The sequence below is a fragment of the Chiloscyllium plagiosum genome, chromosome 5 (assembly GCF_004010195.1).
Source record: "Chiloscyllium plagiosum isolate BGI_BamShark_2017 chromosome 5, ASM401019v2, whole genome shotgun sequence".
Lineage (NCBI taxonomy): Eukaryota > Metazoa > Chordata > Chondrichthyes > Orectolobiformes > Hemiscylliidae > Chiloscyllium > Chiloscyllium plagiosum.
Genome location: NC_057714.1, coordinates 29,974,245 through 29,979,363, shown reverse-complemented (window position 1 = coordinate 29,979,363; position 5,119 = coordinate 29,974,245).

Below are 5,119 nucleotides of genomic sequence, written 5' to 3'. Positions count from 1 at the left end.
GCCGTATCTGCTCCCAGGAGGACCAGTTCCACCATAGAACACACCAGATGGCCTCCTTTAGAGACCGCAATTTCCCATCCCACATGGTTAAAGATGCCCTCCAATGCATCTCGTCCACATCCCGCACCTCCGCCCTCAGACCCCACCCCTCCAACCGTAACAAGGACAGAACGCCCCTGGTGCACACCTTCCACCCTACAAACCTCCGCATAAACCAAATCATCTGCCGACATTTCCGTCACCTCCAAAAAGACCCCATCACCAGGGATATATTTCCCTCCCCATCCCTTTCCGCCTTCCGCGAAGACCGTTCCCTCCGTGACTACCTGGCAATGGAGGAGGCTGAGATGGTCATGTCAGAGAGGGAATGGGAAGGGGAATTAAAATGGGTGGTGACTGGGAGGTCAGGTCAACCCATGCAGGCCCAGCTGAGATGCTCGGAAAAACGTATCTGTAGTTTATGTTTTATCTCAGCGATGTAGCGAAGACCACATCGGGACCATCAGATACAGTAAAGTAGGTTGGAGGAGAAGCAGATGAACCTCTGTCTCACCTGGAAGTCCTGTTGTTTGGAGCCCTGGATGGAGGTGATGGGTGTACGGCAGGTTTTGCATGTTTACCGGTTGCAGGGGAAGGTACCTGGGTTTTCAGAGGAGTTGGTGGGGAGGGTGGATTGGCGAAGGGAACGGTCCTTGTGGAAGGCAGAGAGAGGTGGCGAGGGGAAGATGTTCTTGGGGCGGGGTCTAGTTGGAATTGGCGAAAGTGTTTAAGGATGATACATTGGATGTGGAGACTGGTGGGATGCAAGGTGAGGACAAGGACAGTGCTGTCTTTATTATGTTTGGAGGTGGGAGAGTTTAGAACAGTGCAGCAGGGAATGGAGGCAGTGCGATGGAGGGCTGTCTGGAGACATAGGGCAGAAAAGCACGTTGTTCAAAATAGGTGGACACCTGGGATGCTTGAGAGTGGAATGTCTCCTTGTGCAAGTGAACGCGACTGAGATGGAGGAATTGGGAGAATGGGATGGGGTTCTTGGGATACTGGGTGGGAGGAGGTGTAGTCCAGGTAGTTATGGGAGTTTGTGGGTTTATAATAAATGTCTGTCTGGAGACTTTTGCCGGAGATGGAAATGGAGAGATCAAGAAAGGGGAAGGAGGTGTTCGAGGTGGACCAAGTGAATACAAGGGCAGGGTGGAAGATGTGGGTGAAGTCAATGAACTGCTCCAGTTCAGCCTGGGTCCGGTTCACTGCACTAATGCAGGCATTGATGTAACGGTGAAAGAGTTGGGGCACAGTGCCCGTGTAGGTACTGAAGAGAGACTGTTCCACGTCGCAGACAAACAGGCAGGCATAGCTAGAGCCCATCCGAGTGCCCATGGTCACCCCTGGATTTGGTGGAAATGGGAAGAGTTGAAGAAAAAGTTATTGAAGGTGAGGACTAATTTGGCGAGGTGAAGGAAGATATTGGTGGAAGATAATTGGATGGGTCTCTTGGAGAGGAAAAAGTTGAGGGCTTGAAGGCTGTCTTTGTGGAGTATGGACATGTATGAGGACTGCATGTCCATGTTGAAGATAAAGCGCTGGGGGTAGGGGAACTGGAAGTTACTGAAGAGGTAGAGGGTGTGTGGTTAGTGTCGTGGATGTAGGTGGGAAATGTCTGGACCAAGAGGGAGTTGAGATAGGAAGAAATGAGTTTGGTGGGGCAGGACCATGCGGAGATGATGAGTTGGCTGGGGTAATTGGGTATGTGGATCTTGGGGAGCAAATAAAACCAGGCAGTGCGAGGCTGGGGGATTATGAGATTGGAGGCAGTGGAAGGGAGATCACTGGAGCTGATGAGGTCACGGATAGTGTGAGTGATGGTGGCCTGATGCGCCACGGTAGGGTTGTGGTCAATGGTGTTGGAGAGCTGGTGTTTGGCCTCTGCGACATAGAGGTCCGGCCTCCAGACTACCACTCCCCTACCTTTGTCAGTGGGTTTGATGGTGAACCAGGGATTGGTGTGGAGGGAGTGGAGCACTACACATTCGAAGGAGCTGAGGTTGGAGTGGGTGAGGGGGTTGGAGAAATCGAGGCAACCGATGTCACTTCAGCAGTCAGCAATAGAGAGGTCTAGGGCAGGTAAGTGGCTGGCGGGAGGTGTCCGAGTGGAAAAGAAAGGTTGGAGTCAGGAGAAGGAGTGCTTGGAGGATGGGGGTAGTGGTTGGGAGCTTTTGTCAAAGAATAAAGCACAGAGGTAGAGGCTGTGGTAGAAGAACTCCACATCGTCATATGATAGCAACTAGTTATATTGGTCTGGACAACTGTAGCACAAATCATCACCAGTAAGAATGTTCCACGACATGGAGTTTTTTTAATTGCTGAAAAAAACCGGTGTGGTTTGCTTTTATCCTGGTTAGCGTAAATCAGAGGCAAGTTGGGATATTTGGGAACTTCATTAAAACTTCGCACATATTGTGACTCTGGGAAGAGTGGGTCTTGAGTTCTAGTGCATTATCTCAGTGGATCATGACAGAGTGGGAAATAAAATCAGTACTAAAACCAAGGGATGAGGACATTTTAATCACTGGATCAGGTTTTCCAAACCTGTACACACAGATCGGAAACATTGTTCCCCAACAAGCTGAAACAAACTCAGGGCAACAAGTTTCCCATTTCACTGGGAGTGATGGAAGCCTTTGTTGAGTCAAGGAAAGAGGTTTTCTTAACAAAAAAATCGAATCTCGAAGGATTTTTGAAGGTAAGCACTCTTCTCTGGGCTCCTATCCCTTTCTAAGGCAGTGCCATGGGATCAAGCATGGTTTGCTTCCTCTCCAGTTCTATGAATTCTGAGATGGCTGGGTAATTAAAAATGGGCAATAAATTGCTGGGCTAGCATTAACGTCAATTTGATTAAACATAAAATCGATATTTGATTATGATTGTAAATTTGCACTAACATGATTGTAGATTGTCCTCTGTCGAGAAAGCCACACATCAACCTTGCTGTAACAGCAGCGTGAATGTTCTTCTGCGGAAATTGCTTGGAAGGGGACCAATTTTCAGGCTGTTCAGTGAATGCTCATTCCCTTGCTTTGCAGAAAAGAATTGACAATGAACTGGAGCTCTGTTTCTGACAGAGTACACACATAAATGTCATTTGCATCCTGAAGTTCAAGCTGGAAATAGTTAGGTTTGGGATTGAAAATGTTCTTTGTTGTACGGTCTATTCTTTACAGTGTTTCCTCGAGTGTGGATAATTTACTGGTGGTGAGGGGTATTGGAGTGGAAAAAGAGGGAGAATGCAGTTCATACAATGACAGAGGTTGTTTTAAGCCTGATTTTTACTGAGGTAAGGGCTTTGGTCATGCCATTTGTGACGTTCCTGACTTTCATGTCAATGTGGAGTGGGCAGCATTCCCTGTCATTTTTCTTGCAGCTCTGGGCACAGTAGCTGCTTCTGGAAGTGGAAACAATGCATTGGCACGCCAACTGATGTGCATGGATCTCCCCAGTGGCTGTGTGGTTGTGCAGTTTAGTGGGAAAGTTGGAGGAGCATGGTGAGAAATGTTTGACAGGAGCAAGATTTGTGAAGGACATCCATAATCCTTCAGAGGTTGACAGAGTCTAAGTCAAATTAGGTTGTAAAAGGCCACATAAAACAGTTCAAGCCTTTCCTTGCACTCTTCTTGAATTTGGGAACAATAGACCCAGCAGAAAAGTTGTGCCAGCTCTTAGGTAACGTAAACTGGAGCAAAGGATGACAGTAGAATTCTCAACAAAGCCCAGAGAAAATGGCACAAAGAGGAATTCATTTTTCTGTAGGTTTTTTCATGGCTTTAATTCCTGTGAACTTAGCATGGGAAATTGGAAGAAACCAATGAGAATTGTTTAGGAAGGGTTTTTGGAATTGGAGACAGCTGGAACCTTCATATCAATGTTTTATTATCAATGGCTTGAGGCCTAAGCACAAATTGGGTGCAAGGCCATTACTCCCAGATCACCACCTATAGCTGCACTATGGATCCCTTGCACCTATCTAACTGTGTTCTCTTATGTCACTGGTCACTTCCTGCTCAGCCTGTGCTGCATTTTGACACTTCCAGGATACAGACACATGCAGAGGCACCTCTTGAATGCACCAGAAGTCTCTGGTTCTGCCTTATGCAGTCACACAACCCAATTACCTGACGTGGTAACCTGATTCTACATCTTGACACCAGTGTCTGTTAGTTACACAAACAAGATCATGCATGTCTACGAGATGGGCATTGCAGTAGTGTCATTTAATGGGCTGGGTTCCCTGACTGCAGGGAAGTTACATTTTCACAATGTTCTCAATTGTGAGGGGACTGCAGTATTTGTGGTGTGGTGGTGAGTTCCAGAGATCTCTAGAGTATGGTCATGTACTAATGATAATGGGTTACAGGATCAGAGGAGTAAGGGTAGGGCACTAGATGATCTGATTGTGAAAAATGGGGAAAGGTGCTCCATTGCATTGCCTCTGCATCTGCAACACAACGGGAAAATGGAGCAAAGGTGGCAGAGAGAGCAAGCACAACACTATGCCCTCTCCTACATTGATATAAGGATACCCCATGTTCTTTGATACTGACAGAAAGCCATCTGGCAGGCCATCAGGCTTTTACCCGATACGTCGATTTTCCTGCTACTGGGATGCTGTGCTTTCCAGCACTACTTTAGTCTTGACTCTATTCTCCAGCATCTGCAGTACCCACTTTCGCCTAGGCCCATCTAATGTGCCTAGCAACCTAATGTGAATGGCTAGCAATGTTCTCCAGTATGCTGCCCCATTGAGTGCTCTTCAACAGAACTTGTCTGCCACTCACCCTCTGGTGAGCAATAAATAAACCATCCTTTGTGCTTGGCTTGCCTGTAGTCCACTCATGGCCAAATGACTCATCATGTGCTGACCACATCTCTACGTTGGTCTTCAAGGAAATTGCAGTGCTAGTGTCTGAGCTGGTGGCTGAAGGTGTCAGATCCATGACAGGAGCTCTTTATCTGCACTCCTGGAGCTGTGTCTGGGCAAGGGAAAGGTTAGTGTGAAGGAACTGAGGGGGTGGGAAGGTCTTGGTCACACCGTCAGCAGCTTGCTTAATATGTCTGATTGTAGCAG